Here is a 24,660-nt window from a genome sequence, read left to right on the forward strand (position 1 = left end):
TGCCGTTAGGTAATGGAGTCAGATGTCATGATCTTAGTTTGTTTTTGTTTTTTAATATTCAGTTATAATCTTGCTTTTTCACTCTCTTCCTTCACCTTCATCAAGAGGTTCTTTAGTTCCCTCTTTGCTTTCTGCAGTTAAAGTAGTATCATCTGCACACCTAAGGTTGTTGATGTTTCTCCCACCTATCTTGATTCCAGCTTGTAACTCATCCAGCCTGGCATTTGTCATGATGTGTTCAACATATAGGTTAAATAAATAGGGTGAAAACAGACAGCCCTGTTGCACTCCTTTCTCAATCCTAAAACCTGTTGTTCCATACAGGGTTCTAACTCTTGCCTCTAGACTGCACACAGGTTTCTCAGGAGACAGGTAAGATGGTCTGATAATCCCATCTCTTTAAGAGCTTTCCACAGTTTGTCATGATCCACACAGTCAAAGGCTTTGGCATAGTCAATAAAACAGAGGTAGATGTTTTTCTGGAACTCCCTTACTTTCTCTATGATCCAGTGAATGTTGGTATTTGATCTCTGGTTCCTCTGACTTTTCTAAACCCATCTTGGACATCTGGAAGTTCTTGGTTCATGCAATGCTCAAGCCTAGCATGCAAGATTTTAAGCATGACCTTACCAGCACCCTTATTTAAAATATGCTCATGAAATGTTTCTTGAGGCACATAGAATTCATACATTCAGAAGCTAAAGCCCGTATGTAAATATACTAATTGAATAACTGTTTATGAATACCATGTATGAAGTGTTTTCTTTCCAAAGTTCTATGTGTGGTTTTACCATTTAGGCACCTATTATTTGTCTCAAAGTGTTTTGACATGATACACATACTAAACACTCGAGCCTGAATTCAGTGTAATTTTCCCTTGAAATTACTTAGAGGCAAAAAAAAAAAAAAAATCTGAGACATCATTACTGTTACTTCAATGTGAATCACGAGCCTCATCAGCATGATTTCACGTCCTCTAAGCTGACTCCAAAAACTCTTCAACTCAAAGCAAAAATGTAATGATATTTGCTTGTTAAGCTTTATAGAAGCATTAGCAAGCCTGGAAATGAGGCTTAAATCATATTGAACCTTGGATTTTCTAATGGTCATTTTTAAAATCATTATAACTATATAAGTTTAATGGCTTGGCTTGGGAAAGTCATTCTAGACTCAAATCTAGAGAAAAATCTGAAGTGTATTTTACATTATAAAATAAATGTAATTTGATTTCTTGATCATATGATACACATATATTTAGATATAGACATGCATATTCTCATACAACATGTATATCGTATGTGTATATTTGTGCATCTGTGTTTTTATGCATATATAAATATACATGTATATACAAGCTTTTTTATTCTGCCATGAATGCAATATATACACATATATATGTTTGTATATATTTGTGTGTGGAAGAGCTATGAAGTAGTAGAAAGTGATAAAGATTGTCTGACTCTAGCTCTTTTTCTTTTTTATTTTAAATGCCAAACTTTGTATCTGTGTAAGTGACCTTTCAAGAAGGTTGGTAATATTGATGCATATATACATTATTGGAAAGTATACTGTGATTTTGCTAAAGTAGCTTATATCTGCATACAAGTGTGCAATTATTTCAAAACGAATCTTCCTAGATGTAAGAAACTGTAAGTTGATACTTAAAAAGGCCCTTGAAATATAAATGTTGTGGCATAATATTATAGTGAAGAATGATATTTTAAATATTTATTTCATTTTATGCCTGCTTTATTTTAGTTTCTCATTTCTTAAGGAAATACTACTATTCAAGCATGTAAAATCACTTGCTCTTCTACTTTTAAGTTAACAGATTGGCTACAGCATTTATCCTTCTGTTTGAACACTTTCAAGAAAGAAGTTATTAACCCATTGAGATAAGAATCATATCTGTTCTATAAACATATTTCAAGGACGTGGAGTTATTACTGTTTCCTGACCAAGGAGACTTTAGTGTCCTGGTTATAGAAACAAGGAAGTGAACACTCAGAAATAGTTTCATTCTGTGAGTGTTTAATGCATTTGTATATTGATCACTGGGAAAAAAGATTGCCCATTCTCATCCATTTAACATATTCTTTCCTGACAAGAAAATGCCATGCTGCAATTAGGAAAAAAAAAAACAACAAGTCATATTAAATAAATGGACTTGAGTTTGAGCAAACTCTGGGAAATGGTGAAGGACCGGGAAGCCTGGCGTGCTACAGTTCACAGGGTCACAGAGTCAGATATGACTTAGCAACTGAACAATAGTATTACATATAACGCTGTGCTTTTGTTTTATTGAAACCACTAGTGTATTGGCCTGAGTATTTGTTTGCAGCTGTTAGAATGTATTTCAAACTGCTTGAGAACCCGCACAGCATCGGACACCGATGTGTTACTTTAACATCCTTTAATAAACCTCTTGAAATTCTCCACACAATAACCTCACCTCAGTATTTGGAAAATGCTTTATTCTGTTGTATTGGGGGAACTTAAGTTTCTTGTTTCGCTGCTTCTTGAGCACAACCAGCTTTCCCTGCCTCAGACATGGTGCTTCCATGTCTGAGAAAAATATATTCTCTCCATCCAGAAAGTTCTTACCTAGGTCCCCACACAGCTGTCTCCCTTACTTTTGTCTCTGTTCAAATATCTTCTGGAGTGGCTTTCTGGAACTACTTTATGTAGTATAACCTCTCCTGCCTTTCTGTTTAATTCTCTTAAGTCTTACCCACTTACCTATATTTATCTTCATAGCCATTACTACTATCTGGAGTTACAACAGTTCCTTGTATTTATTGGAATTTATTGATTCCATGAAAATAAGGATGTTGTGTGCTCTATTCCCCTCTCTCAATAGTGCCTGTCATATTGGAGGTGCTCTAAATATTATGTATTTTGTGTATATATTTAATTATTTACACATCTATATACATCAAACCCTTGCTTAATCAATGTAGAAAGCAAGTTGAAAACCCAAAGATTTACACAAGTGACAACCACACACACTTGAAGCTAATTAATGATTAAATGATCTCATACCCAAAATATCTGGGGAAAAAAACGAATTCCTTTTTTCCCCAAGGAATAAGCAAACTAAAGCATGATATGCTATAGATATTTTAACTTATAACAGAAAAATTAAATTATTTAAATGCATGAAAAAAGTTTTATTAAGATAAATTCTATTCACAAAAATTAATTTAAAGATATAGCATCATACCAATTATTCTGTAATTGCTTTAAATAAATAGAGACCAAATTAGCTATGAGATTCACATCAACCACTGGCTGAGTTAAAACTGGTCAGATTGCCTGTCTGTGGGTGAAGAGACCTCCTTATACATCCCCAGGCTATATTCATTTCAGTTTGCCTGTTTCTTTGTATAGACATTGTATGACTTGATAAAGATCTCTATATTGGATCAGGATAAGGAGCAAATGAGGTGTATTGAATATCATCAGATCTTTAAGATGAGATTAATGCTCACTTGTTCAAGTAATACTACAGAAATACATTGTTATTTCCATCATCTCAAAGATGTCTCCATGAAAAGTGTGTTAGAAAACTTTGGCAAAATAACTTATTGTTGGTTCACAAGCCACTTCAGATTTCCTTTCTGTGAAGTTATGTGTGTTCTATCAGCCCCATCAGACCTTGTCAGATATTTCTTTATTCCAATAGAAAAATGTACTTTTAAACATAATCTTCTTGTATTATCATTGTCCTTCTGAAACTTTAAGTGTAAATTCTGTAATATAATGCATGTTCCTGGCCACTCTAATGCTTTAGAGATTCAAAGTTCAAAAACATATAAATAAACTAATATGGATAGAGCATGATGATTAGGTAATTCAGTGACAATTGTATGCATTTCCTTAAGTAAAAATTGCACTTTGCTAGTGACCTTGTCTCAAGAGCAACAGAGTAGTTGAGATGGGACTAAGAAATAGAAAATGCAAGCAGGGGTCCAGGCCATTCAGCATGGAAAAATAACAGTGATATATTTTCTAAGAGCATTATTTCAAAGGAGTCTTTTATGTTAACAGTCATCATGCAGATATTTTTTTTTCTCCTATGTTCAGTGGTTGGAGCATTAGTCTCTTATTCAGGAAGCTGTAAAAGATATATTTGGCTTTGGAAGCCCTACATGGTGGTAGGATATTTTCTCTTCCCTAGGTAATTTCTACTAATGCAGATATCAATTATGCTTTCAAACATTTCAATATCTCGCCCCATGTGTTATGGGTAGTACAGGTTGGTTTTGTTTTATAGCCTTTGTTAATGCATTTGCAGATTGCGTTGAAAGAGTCTGAGAAAATTACTCCATACATCAGCAACAACAGTGCAAATTGTGTGTGTGTGTGTGTGTTTTTTTAATCTACATACTGTGCTGGTATACTACATTGTACAATCAGTTTAAAAAAAATGACTGAAGTTGGTTCTGGAAATGTGTATGGCTGGAGCAAGTGTACTTTTTGAAAGCTTCTCAAAATTGAGCAACAGAAAGGGAAGTAAACAAAACAGATTATGAAACTAATATATGCTGCCTTCTTCCCACCATCCAGATTCAGAAATACTTGTGACTTCTGACTTGATGAGTAATGTAACATCACTTGTGAAATCAATGAAACTAAAATGTTTTCCATGTACATAATGCTTTTCTCTACCTAGTGAACTTTAAACGAAGCTTTATTTATATAGATATGCTAAGTGTAAACAGGGGGGGTGTTATTTGGTAATTGTAAGTTAATTAGTTATTCAGTTCAGTTCAGTCACTCCATCATGTCTGATTCTTTGTGAACCCATGGACTGCAGCATGCCAGGCCTCCCTGTCCATCACCAACTTCTGGAGTTCACTCAAACTCATGTCCATCAAGTCAGTGATGCTGTCCAACCTTTTCATCCTCTGTCGCCCCCTTCTCCTCCTGCCTTCAGTCTTTCCCAGCATCAGGGTCTTTTCCAATGCGTCAGTTCTTCACATGACTTCACATGACATAGATGGAAAATAAAATCCTAAGAGGTATTACTGAGATTAAATTATTATTATAGAAAAAGAGCATCAAAAGTGGTCAAAGCTCCTGCCCATGTTCACATTTAGAACATCAGAATCCAGGTCTTATCGGAAAAAGATCTCAAGTTAAACTATGCCAAAAGAAAGAAACAAAGATAAGAAGGGGAAAGGATAATATCCGTTCAGTTCAGTTGCTCAGTCATGTCCGACTCTTTGAAACCCCATGAACTGCAGCACACCAGGCCTCCCTGTCCATCACCAACTCCTGCAGTCCACCCAAACCCATGTCCATTGAGTCATGATGCCATCCAACCATTTCATCCTCTGTCGTCCCCTTCTCCTCCTGCGCTCAATCTTTCCCAGCATCAGGGTCTTTTCAAATGAGTCAGCTCTTCCCATCAGGTGGCCAAAGTATGGAGTTTCAGCTTCAGCATCAGTCCTTCCAGTGAACACTCAGGACTGATCTCCTTTAGGATTGACTGGTTGGACCTCCTTGCAGTCCAAGGAACTCTCAAGAGTCGTCTCCAACACCTCACTTCAAAAGCATTAATTCTTAGGTGCTCAGTTTTCTTCACAGTCCAACTCTCACATCCATACATGACCGCTGGAGAAACCATAGCCTTGACTAGATGGACCTTGTTGGCAAAGTAATGTCTCTGCTTTTGAATATGCTGTCTAGATTGGTCATAACTTTCCTTCCAAGGAGTAAGTGTCTTTTAATTTCATGGCTACAATTACCATCTGCAGAGATTTACAATGTTTTTAACCTGCGTAGTATGAATTCTAATGTATTAATACATTAAACTGTTTAATTTTTATATCAAACTTGCTTTACTATCTACATTTACTTTTCTTTCTCCCTCTTGAGTACAGATTGTGCCACATAGAATGAATTATAGGACATTTTGTTATTCTAATTCAATATCTTTCTCTTCCATGTGTCACGAATTTCAGTGTCAAGAACATTTCCAGAGAAGAAATAAAAATATCGTGCATTTTATAATGCACTTTCAAAGAGTTTCCTTGCAATGCTTTGCCATATTTTATTCAAATATTGTTACAGCACAAAAACAAAACAGAGCATTACCTAATCAGAACACTAGTACCCAGTTGCTTCACTGCGTTGATCTTCTGAGAAGATCAATTCATCGCTTGAGAAGCCTGCATTTACTCCTTGTCACCATCTCTAACCTTATTCTAAGATTGTCTACAATATGGTCCAAGCTACTTTTCCAGCCTTTTTTTCTCTTCGTTCTCCTGCCATGCCAGCCTACTGCCTAGAAACCAAACATGCCTGGTGCTTGTCCTTCCCCATAGCTTTACTCCTCCATAACTGCTCTCCTGAGACCTTTTCCCCATCAAAACACATAGATATTCCATGTACCCTAAGCCACTGGAGCTTTCACTACTTCTGTGGATTTTAGTTGGTATGCAAAGAGAACTCATTATAAATTGCTTTGTGTAGGAGTTATGAGTAGGTTTAATGCTCTCTTCCCCACTCTTATCTGCTAGATAGAAATTTCTTGGAATTTCTCATTTTTTAAATTCAGAACAGTGTTTGGCAGGTGCCTTGTCCAAAGTATTCTATCAGCAAAATCTATTAAATGAGAATGCATCATGAAGGAATCACATCAGATGCTTTGGTGAGGTTTTCATAAAATAAAAGGAAGAAGAATAATTGTTGAAACAATTATGTTTAAGTGGAGAGTCTTATGTTTATTATGTTAAGCCTTATGTTAAGTGGAGAGTCTTAAGTGAAAGTCTTATGTTTAAGTGGAGGTCCAAAGTGATACTGTCAGCTCAGATATATACCTTCATTATCATTAAATAGTGACTTTATTTAGCTAAAACAGATTCAGATTTCTTCAAGTATGTATTATGTATCCAATAGTGTTACTTCAGTTCTTACCTCTAATATGCACTCACCTGCCAAGAACACCTTCTAGACTTCTGAGGCTATTGCTCGGACATATATATATATATATATATATATATATATATATGCACACACACATACACAAAAATATACACATATTTATTCATTACAGAAAGAATAAAACATTTGTATTTAACAACAGAATAAATGTTTATCTAAATTTTCAGGCTTGATTTACATAAATAACACCTACTAAATAAATCCTGGATAAAATAGAGATGAATTAAAATAATATCAGTATTATTTGCAATGAATTTAACCATGAATGCTATAATTATTTGACTCCTCTCATATTAAGGGTCTATTTTAAAAAGTCATTTGGATTTTCCTGATCTAAGCAGCTTATAAATTTTATTATATGCTTCCTTCAAAGACTTCTGCTCATCATTTTAATAGTAAGATAAAATTTGACATTGCGGTAAACTGTGCCTGATGTGTTGATTGGGTCTTCCATAGCTGATCAGAAAACACAGAAGAATTTTCCATTTTAGGCTTGAATGTCCCTAATTCACCATATCATTACCTCTTACTCCTTGTTAAAGTGATGATCCATATTAGTTCCCTATCACGTAGTTTTTATATTAGACACATCACAGAAATAACCTTGCTTTCTTGGTTGTTCAGTTGCTCCATCATGTCGAACTTTCTGGGACCCAGTGGACTGCAGCACAACAGACTTTGCTGTGCCTCAGTATCACACAGAGATTACCCAAGTTCATGTCCACAGAATAGATGATGGCATCCAACCATTTCAACCTCTGTTGCCCTCTTCTCCTTCAGCCTTCAATCTTTCCCAGCATCAGGGTCTTTTCCAATGAGCCAGCTCTTAACTTCAGGTGGCCAAAGTATCGGAGCTTCAGTTTTAGCACCAGTCCTTCCAATGAATATTCAGGGTTGATTTCCTTTAGGACTGACTGGTTTGTTCTCCTTGCTATCCAAAGGACTCTCAAGAGTCTTCTCCAACACCACAGTTCCAAATTATCAATTCTTCAGCATTCAGCTTTTTTTATGGTCGAACTCTCACATCCATGCATGACTACTGGAAAAACCATCAGTTCAGTTCAGTCACTCCGTCATGTCTGATTCTTTGTGAACCCATGGACTGCAGCACGCTAGGCCTCCCTGTCCATTTCCAACTCCCGGAGTTCACTCAAACTCACGTCCATTGAGTCGGTGATGCCATCCAGCCATCTCATCCTCTGTTGTCCCCTTCTCCTCCTGCCCCCAATCCCTCCCAGCATCAGAGTCTTTTCCAATGAGTCAACTCTTCACATCAGGTGGCCAAAGTATTGGAGTTTCAGCTTCAGCATCATTCCTTCCAAAGAACACCCAGGAATGATCTCATTTAGAATGGACTGGTTGGATCTCTTTGCAGTCCAAGGGACTCCCAAGAGTCTTCTCCAACACCACAGTTCAAAAGCATCAATTCTTTTGAACTGGAAAAACCATAGCTTTTACTATATGGACCTTTGTCACCAAAGTGAGGGTTCTGCTTTTTTCATATCCTGTCTAGGTTAATCATAGATTTTCCTCCAAGGAGTAAGTGCCTTTTAAGTTCATGGTTGCAGTCACCATCCACAGTGATTTTCGAGCCCTAGAATATAAAATCTGTCACCATTGTTTCCCCATCATTCTGCCATGAAGTGATGGAACTGGATGCCATGATATTCATTTTTGAATGTTGAGTTTTAAGCCAGTTTTTTCATGCTCCTCTTTCACCTTCATCAAGAGGCTCTTGAGTTCCTCTTCTCTTTCTTACATAAGGGTGGTCTCATCTGCATATCTGGAGAAGGAAATGGCAACCCAATCCATACTCTTGCCTGGAAAATCCCATGGATGGAGGAGCCTGGTGGGCTGCAGTCCATGGGGTCACTAAGAGTCAGACACAACTGAGCAACTTCACTTTCACTTTTTACTTTCATGCATTGGAGAAGGAAATGGCAACCCACTCCAGTATTCTTGCCTGGAGAATCCCAGGGACAGAGGAGCCTGGTGGGAGGCCATGTATAAAGTCACAGAGTCAGACACAACTAAAGCGACCTAGCAGCGGCAGCGTCTGCATGTCTGAGGTTGTTAATATTTCTCCTGGCAATCTTGATTCCAGCATGTGCTTCATCCAGCCTGGCATTTCTCATGATGTATTCTGCATATAAATTAAATAAGCAGTGTGACAATATACATCCTTGACATACTCCTTTCCCAATATGGAACCAGTGCCTTTTTTCCATATCCAGTTATAACTGTTGCTTCTTGACCTGCATACAAATTTCACAGGAGGCAGTTAGGTGGTCTGATATTCCCACCTCGTTAAGAATTTTCCACATTTTGTTGTGATTCACACAGTCAAAGGCTCTAGCATGGTCAATGAAGCAGATATTTTTCTGGAATTCTCTTGCTTTTTCCTATGATCCAACGGATGTTGGCAATTTGATCTCTGGTTCCTTTGCCTTTTCTAAATCCAGCTTGAACATCTGGAAGTTCTCCATTCATGTACTGTTGAAGCCTGTCTTGGAGCATTTTGAGCATCACTTTGCTAGCATGTGGAATGAGTTCAATTGTGAAGTAATTTGAATATTCTTTGGCATTGCCTTTCTTTGGGATTGGAATGAAAGCTGACATTTTCCAGTCCTGGCACTGCTGAGTTTTTCAAATTTGCTAGCATATTGAGTGCAGCACTTTAACAGCACCATCTTTTATGATTTAAATAGTCAGCTGGAATTACATCACCTCCACTAGCTTTGTTCATAGTGATTCTTCCTAAGGCCCACTTGACTTCTCATTCCAGGATGTCTGGCTCTAGGTGAGTGATCATACCATTGTGGTTATCTGAGTCACTGAGATCTTTTTGTATAGTTCTGTGTATTCTTGCCACCTCCTCTTAATATCTTCTGCTTCTGTTAGGTCCATACCATTTCTGTCCTTTATTGAGCCCATCTTTACATGACATGTTCCCTTGGTTTCTCTAGTTTTCTTGAAGAGATCTCTAGTCTTTCCCACTCTATTGTTTTCCTATATTTCCTTGCACTGATCACTGAGGAAGGCTTTCTTATTTCTCCTTGCTATTTTCTGGAACTCTGCATTCAGATCAGTATGTCTTTCTTTTAACCATTGCCATCTTCTTCTCTTCTTTTCTCAGCTCTTTTTAAAGCCTACTCAGACAACCATTTTTCATTTTTTACATTTGTTTTTCTTGGGGATGGTTTTGATCCCTATCTCCTGTATGATGTTACATACCTCCATCCATAGTTCTTCAGGCACTCTGTCTAGCAGATCTATTTCTCACTTCCACTGATTTGATTTAGGTCATACCTGAATGGCCTAGTGGTTTTCCCTACTTTCTTCAATTTAAGTCTGAATTTTGCAATAAGGAGTTCATAATCTGAGCTACAGTCAGCTCCCAGACTTGTTTTTGCTGATTGTATACAGCTTTTCCATCTTTGCCTAAAAAGAATATAATCAGTCCAATTTCAGAATCAACCATCTGGTGATGTCCATGTGTAGAGTCCTCTCTTGTGTTGTTGGAAGAGGGTGTTTGCTATGACCAGTGCGTTCTCTTGGCAAAACTCTGTTAGCCTTTGTCCTGTTTCATTTTGTACTCCAAGGCCAAACTTGCCTGTTACTCCAGGTATGTCTTGACTTCCTCCGTTAGCGTTCCAGTCCCCTACAATGAAAGTTCAGTTCAGTTCAGTTGCTCAGTCGTGCCCAACTCTTTACAACCCCATGAACCATGTGCATCAAGTCAATGATGCCATCTAACCATCTCATCCTCTGTCGTCCCCTTTTCCTCCTGCTCTCAATCTTTCCCAGCATCAGGGTCTTCAAATGAGTCAGCTCTTTGCATCAGGTGGCCAAAGTATTAGAGTTTCAGCTTCAGCATCAGTCCTTCCAAAGAACACCCATGACTGATCTCCTTCAGAATGGACTGACTGGGTCTCCTTGCAGTCCAAGGGACTCTCAAGAGTCTTCTCCAACACCACAGTTCAAAAGCATCAATTCTTTGGTGCTCAGCTTTCTTCACAGTTCAACTTTTACATCCATACATGACTACTGGAAAAACCATAGCCTTGACTAGATGGACCTTTATTGGCAAAGTAATGTCTCTGCTTTTCAATATGCTATCTAGGTTGGTCATAACTTTCCTTCCAAGGAGCAAGTGTCTTTTAATTTCATGGCTGCAATCATCATCTGCAGTGATTTTGGAGCCCAGAAAAATAATCAGTCACTGTCTCCACTGTTTCCCCATCTATCTGCCATGAACTGATGGGACCAGATGCCATGATCTTCATTTTCTGAATGTTGAGCTTTAAGCCAACTTTTTCACTCTCTTCTTTCACTTTCATCAAGAGGCTCTTTAGTTCTTCACTTTCTGCCATAGGGTGGTGTCATCTGCATATCTGAGGTTATTGATATTTCTCCTGGCAATCTTGATTCCAGCTTGTACTTCCTCCAGCCCAGTGTTTCTCATTATGTCTCTGCATATAATTAAATAAGCAGGGTGACAATATACAGCCTTGACGTACTCCTTTTCCTATTTGGAACCATTCTGTTGTTCCACGTCCGGTTCTAACTGTTGCTTCCTGACTTGTATACAGGGTTCTCAAGAGGCAGATCAGGTGGTCTGGTATTCTCATCTCTTTCAGAATCTTTTTTTTTTTTTTTTTTGGTGTTGGTTGTAGAAAATCTGATAGGTCCTCTTGAACTATTCAACTTAAGGTTCTTCAGCTTTAGTGGTTAGGGCATAGACTTGGATTACTGTGATATTGAATGGTTTGCCTTGGAAATGAAGAGAGATCATTCTGTTGTTTTTAAGACTGCACCCAAGCACCGCATTTCAGAGTCTTTTGTTGTCTGAGGGCTGGTCCATTTCTTTTATGGGATTCTTGACCACAGTAGATATAATGGTAATGTGAATTAAATTCACCCGTTCTGGTCCATTTTATTTTGATGATTCCAAAAATGTCAATGTTCAGTCTTTCCATCTCCTGTTTGACCCTTTACCATTTACCTTGACTCATGGACCTAACATCCCAGGTTCCTATGCAAGCCTGTTCTTTACAGCATTGCGTTTTATTTTCACCACCAGTCACATCCACAACTTGGCATTGTTTCTGCTTTGGCTCAGCCTTTCATTCCTTCTAGAGCTATTTCTCTGCTCTTCTTCAGTAGCATATTGGGCACCTACTGCCCTGGGGAGTTCATCTTTCAGTGTCCTATCATTTTGCCTTTTCATACTGTTCCTGGAGTTCTCAAGGCAAGAATACTGCAGTGGTTTGCCATTCCCTTCTTCAATGGGCCACATTTTGTCAGAACTCTCCACTATGACCCGTCTGTCTAGGGTGGGCCTATGCAGCATGGCTTGTGGTTTCATTGAATTAGGCAAAGTTGGTCCATGTGATCAGCTTGATTAGTTTTCTGTGATTGCAGTTTTCATCCTGTCTGCCCTCTGATTGATGAGGATAAGAGGCTTGTACAAGCTTCCTGATGGGAGGGACTGCCTGTGGGGAAAACTGGGTCTTGTTCTGTGGACAAGGCCATGCTCAGTAAGTCTTTAATAAAAATTTCTGCTGATGGGTGGGGCTGTCTTCCCTCCCTGTATTTTGACCTGAGGCCAAACTATGGTAGGTATGATGGCAGTAAGGGTAATCTCCTTCAAAAGGACTTATGTCAGCACACAGGGCCTCTAGGACTGTTGTAGTCCATGCCCCTGACCCCTTGGCAGGCCACTGTCTACCCATGCCTCCGCCGGAGACGCCCAAGCACTCATAGGCAAGTTTGGCTCAATGTCTTCTGAGGTCACTGCTCCTTTCTCCGGTCTTGATGGACACAGTTTTGTTTGTGCCCTCCAAGACTCTGTTTCCCTAGCCCTGTGGAATTTCTGTAATGGAATCCTTCTGACCTTCAAGATCAGATTCTCTGGAGATACTCAGTCCGTTTGCTGGATCCCTGGGTTGGGAAGTCTGTTGTGGGGCATGGGACTTTCACAGCAGGGTGAGAACTTCTTTGGTATAATTGCTCTCCAATTTGTGAGTCGCCCACCCACAGCTCTGTAGTGGAGCTAACAGCAACCTCCTTCAGGAGGACTTCTGCCAGGTGCCATGCCTCCCAAGATGCTGTTGCCAGAGTCTCTGTCTCCATGGCAGGCCACTGCTTCGTTCATCATTAACATGATGTGCTCACTGCTGTGGTACAGATGTCTGGATCGGGATGCTGTGGACATAGCATCTTCTGCTTTTCTTCTCCTTCATTTGTTTCATGCCACTCCTAGAATAGTCCTAGAGAAATAAAAGGACATTTGCTGAGTTTTGCCTATTAGAGAAATGGAACTGTGAGTTGACGTGGGACCACCTCCAGTATATTGAAAATTAGATTATAATTTGTATTCAGCTCGTAGAAGGTTTGTGCTTCCCCTAACCTCTGCCAAATCAAGTTTACTATTCTTAATATAATTAGCAGTTAAATGATTTCATTACATTGACATTTGCATCCATGTTTTGATTGTTAGTAAAATTAGATATCCACATGTGGTAGATGATATTATATAGACTCCATTAGTCTCTTAAAGTGACTTATTGCATGATTATGTTCTGGGTCTCCCCTGTATCAAAGAGATGGAAATGATAATAATGAAATCAGTTTCTTTTCAAAAATGACATGACCTTAAAGAGGAAATTACAATGCTAGGGGATTCTATGGCAAAAACCACAGTGATACCACTGAGAGGCACAGTAAAAATTCATTTGTATAATATGTAATTCTAAAAAATTTTTTATTTTAAATTGAAGATGGCTCTCTTGAGTTTTCTATCAGAAGGCCTAAAACTCAGGCCCATATAATCCCTGCCTAGAATCCTGCCTGCAAGGGAATTTGCCTGTTCTAAGGAATTAGATCTCAGGAATTAATCTTGATTGTATTCCTTTTGTCAGTGAAAATTAGTTGCCATTCGTGTTAGACACCTAAAGGATCAAAGAGTAGAAGCTGAGAAAGCAGCCTCACTTGATCTGCTGATACTCTTTTCATTATATCATTTCATGGGTGAAATGAAATGAAAGTCTCTTTCAAACTTAAGTAAAATAATGGCAAATTTTTACATAAAATTTTATTGAAGTCTCCCCCAAATTTCTAATACTAGAGGACTCAATTGCTTTCTCTAGTGAAAAATTTATTATGACTTATCTATATATCCCCCATGTTAACTTATTGGATACTCATTTCTCTCAAATATATTTAGGTTTTTACAACATCTTTGAAATCTATGTATAAATCATTAGTTTAGGATTGTATAGGATTGCATTTATGGTTATTTTAAGAAAAATAGTTTTATCAGAATTAAGTGGTTAGTTCTCACTTATAGTCAGTGTCTTATTTAGTTTCTTCTTGCTTTTGGTCTTTTCTGTTATCAATTTGTTTTCATCCACTGATGGGGGATCTAGAATCTGGTGTTCTGAAACTCTGGCTTTATATGCATTTATTATCAGAAGGGAAATCCCATTCTATGCTTTGAAATTCTTACCATTTCCGATACCCACACATCTAATTCTAAGAACTAGTTTTTAAAAGACACATTCTCCAAGTAACATTTTTTGGATTTTGTTTTTGTTTTTAATTTCTAACGCTTTTAGATTAAATAAACATTGTCCAATTAAAGAGCTAAGAGTTTGGCTGTTTGAATTAACATGAACTTTGTGTTGAGTCATCACAACATCTTTTAGCCATCCCTGTGGCAGTTAGTTCTTAACTTTGATATTCACTCAGTAGACTCTAGTTAGAAACAGAAAATGTATCTCTACACAGCCATGGCGGTGCATTTTTGCTTCCTGCCTAATTCTGTGTGAGCTATGTAGGTATTTGAAGTTAAAAATAGGAGGATGAATCTTTTATGCATCTCATAAATATACCCTTGAAGGTAATCCCACAGTAGTAAATCCTTATATGTAGATGAAACGATTCTGTTGATTTAGAAATCTTTTGTTTAATGTAGGAATAATGTTATTCAGGTAAAATTTCCAGGAGTAATAATGAATTTTACAAAGTTATGTATTGAACATTCCTTGAAAAGGCTTCTACTTTTAAGGCTTTTTTATTCTTTAGAGATTAGACATATTCAATTACTTTTTGAAATCAAAGATACCTCATTAAATCAAATAACCTAGTCTTTGTTTCCTAAGGGTAGATATTGTGTGACCCCATCTTACAGATGAAGTCATTAAGATGCAGAAAACTTTTGAACTGCTTCAGGTGATACACATCAAATAAGTAGAAGAGGAATGTCTAGAAAATAGATTTTCTACATTCTTAAAGTCCATTCCAACACTACAGAGACCTTGTTGCAAAGGAAAAATAGCATTCTGATACAGAGTTGAATGTAGATACTGACTCTACCACTTACTAATTCCAAATAAGTGGTGATCTAAGTTTGCTCATATGCTAATAGAGATTTGACACCTACTTCACCTTGTCCTTGTGAAGATGAATGTGATAAATATATGCCTTCTGCTGAGTGCAGCTTATTGAATAGCAGTTATAATTACTTTTTAAAATCATCTGCTTCCCAGAAATGAATCTTTGAGGAGGACATTTTTCATGTGAATATAAAGAGCCAGGATACCTAGGAGCAAATTTGTATTGATGTTTGTATCTGTACACTTTTTTAAATGTACCAGCAAGAAAGAGAGAACAAAGATGGTGTCTTGGAACTAGTTTAATGTGATAAATTGCTTACTTTCTGTTTTATCTCTACACTTGTTCCCCAGTTGAATAGAAAGGACTGAAGATCACTTTGTCTCTAGCCTTGAACTTCCAGCTTGGTATTTTTCCATGGTGCTGAACTGAGCCCATCAGCATAGAACTGTAAGAATGTCATGCATACATCCCAACATCATGGTTCTTTGGGCTTGGATTTGCAGTAAGTCAAGGTTCAAATGTCATTTTCTCTCTTTTGATCTTAAAGCTGTATCCAGAATTGCTGCCCAACCCTTCCCACCCAATCTCAAAAAATTGAGGACGTTGAGTTATCTTGTTTTCATTTCTTGTCACTTCATCATGTGTTATTAGGGCACGTGTGGTTTTTATATCTACTTTGGAACCCTTTGTAAAGCTATTTGGTGGCCTTCTCCTTTATATAAAGCCAACAATTATGTCAGCATCTATGTTATGTGAATATTCTCCACTGTCTCTAATTGTTGGAGCACCAGAATCTGTAGACATCAAAACCATCTGAAACTAGTCCAGTTGTTTTGTCTTCTCTTTCCCTTAAGCCTTTTGCATCTTTTATACCCCTGGCCACCCAAAGAGACACTAATTTGGCCGGCAGCAACCCTTCAGCTTTCTTAAAGGGGCATCACCATCAGCAGTCTTGATTTGGACATTGAACCATAAAGCACGTTCTGCTGTCTTATGACAAAGCTGGGAAAGTGGCCCCTCTCAAGTGGGTCAGCCTTAATTGGCAAATATCAAATCATAGCTTCAGGGGCCTTTCAGGATATTTGACTGGGCCTTTCTAGTTAAAGAACAGTACACCTTTCATCCTCATATGCTAGGTCCTTGATTCTCTTTCCAAAAAATGTGTGGAGGAATAGGTGCTGATAAGAAAATAAGGTAGGGGCTCCACAGCTGTCTCAGGATCATCAACTGTGCTTGATGAGCACAGAATCATTTTTTGGTGGCTACCAAACCACCCTTATGGCAGAAAGTGAAGAAGAACTAAAGAGCCTCTTGATGAAAGTGAAAGAGGAGAGGGAAAAAGTTGGCTTAAGCCTCAACATTCAGAAAACTCTGAAGATCATGGCATCTGGTCCCATCAGTTCATGGCAGATAGATGGGGAAACAGTGGAGACAGTGGCTGACTTTATTTTTTTGGGTTCCAAAGTCACTGCAGATGGTGATTGCAGCCATGATATTAAAAGACGCTTACTCCTTGGAAGGAAAGTCATGACCAACCTAGAGAGCATATGAAAAAGCAGAGACATTACTTTGCCAACAAAAGTCCATCTAGTCAAGGCTGTGGTTTTTCCAGTGGTCGTGTATGGATGTGAGAGTTGGACTGTGAAGAAAGCTGAGCACCAAAGAATTGATGTTTTTGAACTGTGTTGTTGGAGAAGACTCTTGAAAGTCCCACCGCAAGGAGATCCAACCAGTCCATTCTAAAAGAAATCAGTCCTGGGTGTTCATTGGAAGGAATGATGTTGAAGCTGAAACTCCAATACTTTGGCCACCCAATGCAAAGAGTTGACTCACTGGAAAAGACTCTGATGCTGGAAAAGATTGAAGGCAGGAGAAGAAGGGGACAACAGAGGATGAGATGGTTGGATGGCATCACTGACTCAATGGACAGGAGTTTGGGTAAACTCCGGGAGCTGGTGATGAACAGGGAGGCCCGGCGTGCTGTGGTTCATGGGGTTGCAAAAAGTTGTACACGACTGAGCAACTGAACTGATTGAACTGAACCAATCATTATTCCAGTACATATTCTGAGTTCAAAATATACTCTGCCCGTCTCCATCAACAGAGGAGTGTTTAAGCACCACCTCATTGTAGAGAAACAAATGTGTACCTCTAGTTATCAATTCAAAATCAATATTGAAACTGGGGAAAGCAATGAGATAATAAACAAGAGCTAAATTATGTTACAGAATATGAGTGCTCAACAAGCTTGTAGGAAAGAAACATATAAGAGTGGTTTTCTTCAATTTGTTTTATTGAAGTATAGTTGATTTACAAGTTATGTTAGTTTCTGGTATATAGCAGAGGGATTCAGTTATACATAAATATAATAGTTTGCACTTGTTAATTGCAAATTCCCAATCCCTCCCCACCTTCATCTTGACAACTACAAGTCTGTTCTCTATGCCTGTGAATCTGTTTCTTTTTCACAGATAGGTTCATTTGTGTTATGTTTTAGATTCCCCATATAAGCAATATAAGATATTTGTCTCTCTCTGACTTAACTTCACTTAGTATGATCATATCTAAGTCCATTTGTATTGCTTCAAAGAGCACTATTTCATCCTTTTTAATGGCTGAGTAGTATTTCATTGTGTATGTGTATATCACATTTTCTTTATCCATTTATCTATTGATGGACACTTATATTGCTTTCATGTCTTGGCTATTGTAAATGATAGGAAGCCAGTTGTTGATAATCAAAGGCATCATGGAGGTATCTACAATTGTGCCTGGTGGGTCTTAAATGAAATAACTCTTCATGGAATTAAGGATAGATCCTAAGAGTTTCTTCAGCTTTCTCAGATGAACAGTAACAATTCTATGACTTTGTAGAAAAGACTATTTATGTAAACTCCTGCTATTTCATGGCTTCTTTTGAACACTCTCCTTTTCTATTCACTTGGAAACTCTAGATGTAGAAACAGAGAGTGTATAGAGTCATTTAATAAGAACAGATAAAAATTTCTTAATCTGATGCTTCTATCAATAGTATATCTAAATGTCATTTCACAAAGCTATAAATCACAATTTACATTCTGTCTTCTATATTAAAGTTTCTTTTCATGGGCTTTATTTCCCATTACTTGAAATCAATACATTCCTCTTTTATTCATCTTTTTCTCCTCCTACCCCCATTTCTCATCATTTAAAACTCATACTGGGATATTCTCTTCTACAAAAATGTTTACAGTTGCCCATTTTAATAAATAGAACTACATACAGAAATATTTAAAAATGAAAGGCACCTTAGAAAATCACCTTTTTCCATACTCTCATTTCATGACACACAAAGGAGCAAGGTTAAACCTGCAAGACTGATGTAATTGAGGTCAAAATAAATTAGGTGATTTGCCTAAAGTCACACACTAGATAAGACAGTTTTACTTTCATCAACATGCAATATTATTCATTCAAAAAACATGTATTTGTGTGATAGGCACAATCCTAGGAGCTGAAGGCCAACAGAGGCTCCCCTAGGCACACTTCTGTTCACGACTCTGTTTCTTCAGGTGTCTTCTCCCTTAGCTGTCTTCACTGTGGCTTTCTGCTATCCTTTTTAAAAACAGTTTTATTTCTTCAAGCATTGATAGTGTCTTTATCTTCACCCAGGCCCAATTAACTTCCCCCAGCTTTTCATTTAATTAGTTCTCATCCGCCTTTTCAAGGTGCAAACTGACTCCTGACTTGGTGCCATTTTGCCTCATTATCAGGCCCCCATTCTAAAATAATTGAGTATAATTAAAATGTTACATGTGGTTGAACTCAATATGTGATTTGTTATAACTCTGACTGCCAACAAATGGTTTACAGTATGTTTTGACTTGTATAACAAAATGTCACATCAAAAACATGAGCAAACCCTTCATCCTTCCCCTGACCCCACCCACTCCAGTCTTTGTTGGTAAATATCTGCTTCTATTGTAATGGCAGGCTTGTTAGGCTTAAGCATCTTAAGTGATTGTCAATGGTTCAGTTCAGTTCAGTTGCTCAGTCGTGTCCGACTCTTTGAGACCCCATGAATCGCAGCACACCAGGCCTCCCTGTCCATCACCATCTCCCGGAGTTCACTCAGACTCACGTCCATCGAGTCAGCGATGCCATCCAGCCATCTCATCTTCGGTCGTCCCCTTCTCCTCCTGCCCCCAGTCCCTCCCAGCATCAGAGTCTTTTCCAATGAGTCAACTTTTTGCATGAGGTGGCCAAAGTACTGGAGCTTCAGCTTTAGCATCATTCCTTCCAAAGAAATCCCAGGGCTGATCTCCTTCACAATGGACTGGTTGGATCTCCTTGCAGTCCAAGGGACTCTCAAGAGTCTTCTCCAACACCACAGTTCAAAAGCATCAATTCTTTGGCGCTCAGCCTTCTTCATAGTCCAACTCTCACATCCATACATGACCACTGGAAAAACCATAGCCTTGACTAGACGGACCTTAGTCGGCAAAGTAATGTCTGTGCTTTTGAATATACTATGTAGGTTGCTCATAACCTTTCTTCCAAAGAGTAAGCATCTTTTAATTTCATGGCTGCAATACCATCTGCAGTGATTTTGGAGTCCAGTTGATAAATAAAGTCTGACACTGTTTCCGCTGTTTCCCCATCTATTTCCCATGAAGTGATGGGACCGGATGCCATGATCTTCATTTTTTGAACGTTGAGCTTTAATAGAAAATGTTCCTTGCTCTACTATGGCCTTTTGGCCTCCTACCTTCCTTTTAAGGAAAGTCCATATTCCGTGTTGTTGCCCTATCATTCCTACCAGCAACTACAGTGATTGCATCTAGTTTCAGAACATTTGTTTATTTACGCTATTACTTGATGGAATATTTTTCTTTTATCACCTGCTGCTGCTGCTGCTAAGTCACCTCAGTTGTGTCCGACTGTGTGCGACCCCATAGACGGCAGCCCGCCAGGTTCCCCAGTCCCTGGGATTTTCCAGGCAAGGACACTGGAGCGGGTTGCCATTTCCTTCTCCAATGAATGAAAGTAAAAAGTGAAAGTGAAGTCGCTCAGTCCTGCCCGACTCCTAGCAACCCCGTGGACTGCAGTCCACCGGGCTCCTCCATCCATGGGAGTTTCCAGGCAAGAGCACTGGAGTGGGGTGCCATCACCTTCTCCGTTTTATCACCTAATACTCCCTAATAGTTATCCAGATAAATGTCATTATCTTTTGTAGTTACAGACAGAATAAAACCATCTTGTGCCTAATGAACAAAATAAGAATAGCCACAGGGCAGTGTTTCATAGAGATATTGAAAAATGGCATTTTCTATTATTTAAGGTTTTTAACAGATAGTTTTACATTCTCTTTTGGGGTCATGTTTGCTGTTTCAAACTTTCATTAAACATTGCAAGAATAGGACAGGAAGTTCTCATGTGCCCTTTGCCTCAATTAACCAACTGTTTATATTTTATCCTATATGTCAGTTTCTCTTTCAGTCTCATAAAACATGACATACATATATATATATATATAGTCATCATATTTTATACCTATATATGCATTCATCATATTATATGTGTGTATACACAGTTCACATATTTTTCAAACCATTGGAAAATAAGTTGCAGACAGGGTATGACTTTTCCTAAATACTTTAGCATATATTTCAATGTATTTCCTGAGTACAGGACATTCTCTTACATCATACAAAATAAGAATCAAACACAGGTAAGATGTCATTGACATAATACTGTTACCTGATTCGTAGACCATATTCAAATATCATCCTCTGTCATGATAACATTCTTAATAGTTAAGTGTTTTGTCCCACTGGCCTAAGATCCAAGCTAAAATCATGTAATCCATTTAGTTGTCATGCTGTGCTTTACTTTTTTTGTTTAAAAGCTTATATTCAGTCACTAATGACCTGGACAGTATCTCTTTTTAAAATAATTTCTGCAGGCTGACTACTGTTCCAAGAATAGAAAGTGAAGCCAAAGCTGGCTACCAAAATCCGTTAGCAATAGGAATATCTGTGCTGAGGAAACAGCACATCAGCTGTAAAGCCCTGTTGTGACCACAAGTTTTGGCATTATAGGAAAACAGCACAAGAAAGAGAACTCGGAGTTTATCACTACTTTGCAGTTTTGAAATTTAAAACTTGGGAGAGAGATACTGTTGCCTTTCTAGTCAAAGAATAGTGTTTACAAATAGTCATGTTACACAGATTTGCAGTAAGCACTTAAATCCAAACCTAAATAAATATTTAGCTCAGTGTTGTGTTAGTGAAACCTCAGTTAAAATCAATATTTTCATCAGAATGAAATACTGGAGATATTTTTTAAAGTTTGGATGTAAATATTGTCATTTTTTAATCCAAAAGTCCTCTTTAAAAAAAAAAAGCTGTGTATTTTTTAAATGTCTAGAAGTAAAGTGGATGCAATTAGTTCCTTCCCCTCAAAAAAAAAAAAAAATAGCAAGTAACACAGATCTGTAGTATTTATGATGCCCAAAACATGCAGTGTTTTACTTAGTTCTATAAATAGAATTATGATGAGGGCTACAGGGTTTTAGCAGTGATTTCTAGTCACTGTTGAGCAATAGTAATCCCTAAGTCTCAGAAAATTTTCTTTTTTTTTTCCATGTCAGGCTTCTTTCTAAAACTAGATAAAAAGAACATGAAAGAGCCTTTGGTTTTAAAGTAAATGAACCTACCTAAACAGATTCATTTTATTTTTTTTAAGTATTGTAACAACACGCAAAAGTACCAAGTCTTGATGCCAGAAAACTGAGTTAGATCCACTGATAGCAATTACACTACTGAAAATCCAGATAGATGACAGGAGGCACAAAATCCTCCCATGTTATTTTCACATTTTCCCTCTAAAAACAAGAGATGTTTACACATGCAAGAGACAGAAATTAGCTACCAGAAAAATACTATGCACATCCATATTCAGCACATAGATTAAAAATAAAATAGTTGTTTGTTCCTTACAGTAGAACAGGCTTACCCATTCATCCTTGTGATAGATATGCATACAAGACCAAAATGAAATCGAATCCCTGCAGATGGCTCATAAGTCACAAAAACTGTTTAATCTTTTCACGGCATCCCTTTGGGAAGCCTGCCCCTTGGTAAGTAATACCATGCAATCTATATAATGTCAAATATTTTAGTTTTTTAGTAGAAAGCCTCCTTTTGCTCTAACAGATTTTCACCCATATTTCTTACAAAGAGATTTATGTCACTGTGTTACCTTAATATGTACGTCCACAGCATTCTATTGTAGCTTTTGTTTTACATTAGAAAAGTGTCAGTATTCAGGAACCATGTATGCAAAGCTTATCTAAAATTGATTGTGGCTCAGAGTCATATTTTAAGAGGCAGTCAGGTAAATCTAAATGCAGTTTTACCGTTGCTCTTTCTAATGGATTTTGCTAGAAAACAGTCGAGTTTCAAGCAGGACTAAAATGAAAGGAGACATTGGAGTCTTAACCATTGAACAGATGCTCTAAATGCAGCTTTGAAAATATAGCTGTCACTTCAGATCTTTTCCACTGAGTTCCTATGTGAGCCAATTGCCAGAGCTTCTGGCATTATAATGTTTTCATAGTTTTGTGTAAAATAGACACTGTGAGAACTCACAAAACAGAGCAATAAGCCTGTTATCAACCTATTTTTAACTATTTCATTGTCTTGGTTTTCATTCTACTTAAATATTTGGAAGACCGAAACTAATGAGAATTTATAATAAAACGGTACTTGTGTAGCACTGTGATATTGTTCATTTTTGAGTTGCTAACTTGTCGAACCAAATCAGAAATTCTTGAATCTTTATTACATTAAAACAATTCCTGATATTGACTCTTGGGAAGGATTTAATTTTCCTCTCTAAAGTGAAAATTTTCCTTTCTGTGATGATGTAAGGTTTTTTCCTTGCCCCAGTAGTATTATATATATTTATGTGTGCATATAGATATAATGTATATATACTGGTATGTGTATGTATATATACCCACACTAGGAAATTCTGGACCTGATTTGCCTCGGAAAATAGGCAAATAAGTATAATATATTGAAGTGCTCTTAACTTGACTGAAAATATAAAATCTAAGAGTAACATGAGATGTAGAAGTGTAATTTATAATAATTATATGATAATACAGCAAGGGGGTAATTGAATACTGAATAAAATAATATTCTCCAATAAGGTCTGTCTAAATTAGTAGCATTTCAGTTTTCAAACTGAAAAACTATAAGGTAGGCAACAGCATAACTTCCACAAAATCAGTGTATAAATTATGCACAGAACCGTGATCTGTGAATCTTCAACTTTAAAATCCCTATCCCATCCATCTCAAACTGCATCTACTAAGTATATGTATGGTACTGTGTTGAATTTGGATGTATATATTGCAAGGTGTTTAAGTAGAAATGTTAAATAATAAAATGAAGCAATTATACTTCATGACAATAAGAAATGTCTCTGCACTATGTGTATTCACCTAACCACTGGGCATATTGTCTCCTTTTAGGAAAAACATCCAAGAGAAAGAAAACAAAGAACAAAATACCCAGAATTCCAAAAGAACAGTAAGTATTTTAATGAGACAATTATTATTCTAGAGCTTCTATAAAATTAGAAAACCTTAATTTTTTTTTAATAGAAATGTTCACCTTGTTATTTTCTAAGATAAGAAACTAACATACTAAATAAAGTGCAGCCTTCTAAAACTCAATTTCACTTGGCTGGAGCAAACTGATAATCATTTATCCTATAATCCTCTTAGATAAGAGGCCAAGGCAATCCTTGTGATAGGTATATGTGGCAGAAATGTTTATGTTGGTTCCATCATATTTTTTGACTAGTATCATATCATTTTAAATTCTATAGAAGAAGAGAAGTAATAAGTAAAATTTAATCAAAGTACCTCACATTATCTGCATGTGATACAAAATTTTTTTAACTTCAGACAAAACTTTAAGCAGAAACAATGTGCTTGGCTTGTTTATAGTCCTTAAATTAGAATTATTTAAAAATAGCAACCATCTGCAGGCTTTAAGATGGAGCTTAATCTCATTAATGCCTTTCTTTCCAATCTTTACACAGCTTAATTATGACCTGTATTTCCTTACATGGCTAATATTTGATAGTAATAATTGCTTTTCTAAATATGTTTTTATTAAACAAAATTAAGTGCATTCTTGATGTCATTCTTTCTAGTAGAACTAGTAATATAATAATGATTTCCTAGATGTAAACAACTGTAAATTTTAAATATGTGAAGAGCAAAACAATAAAATACATATAGAAAAGCAAAAT

At 37.2% G+C, this 24,660-nt stretch overlaps 1 protein-coding gene across 2 annotated transcripts in view; it reads left to right on the plus strand.

Annotated features, from left to right (window-relative positions):
- Positions 1–24,660, plus strand: part of SYT1 (synaptotagmin 1) — a 625,237-nt gene that overhangs the window by 191,422 nt on the left and 409,155 nt on the right. For both annotated transcript variants that reach the window (XM_018047591.1, XM_018047592.1), the window contains exon 3: positions 23,873–23,930. The gene's annotated coding sequence lies outside the window, so the exon portion shown is untranslated. The remainder of the gene's footprint in view (positions 1–23,872; positions 23,931–24,660) is intronic.

Source organism: Capra hircus, chromosome 5 (genome assembly GCF_001704415.2).
Source record: "Capra hircus breed San Clemente chromosome 5, ASM170441v1, whole genome shotgun sequence".
NCBI classification, from domain to species: Eukaryota; Metazoa; Chordata; class Mammalia; order Artiodactyla; family Bovidae; genus Capra; species Capra hircus.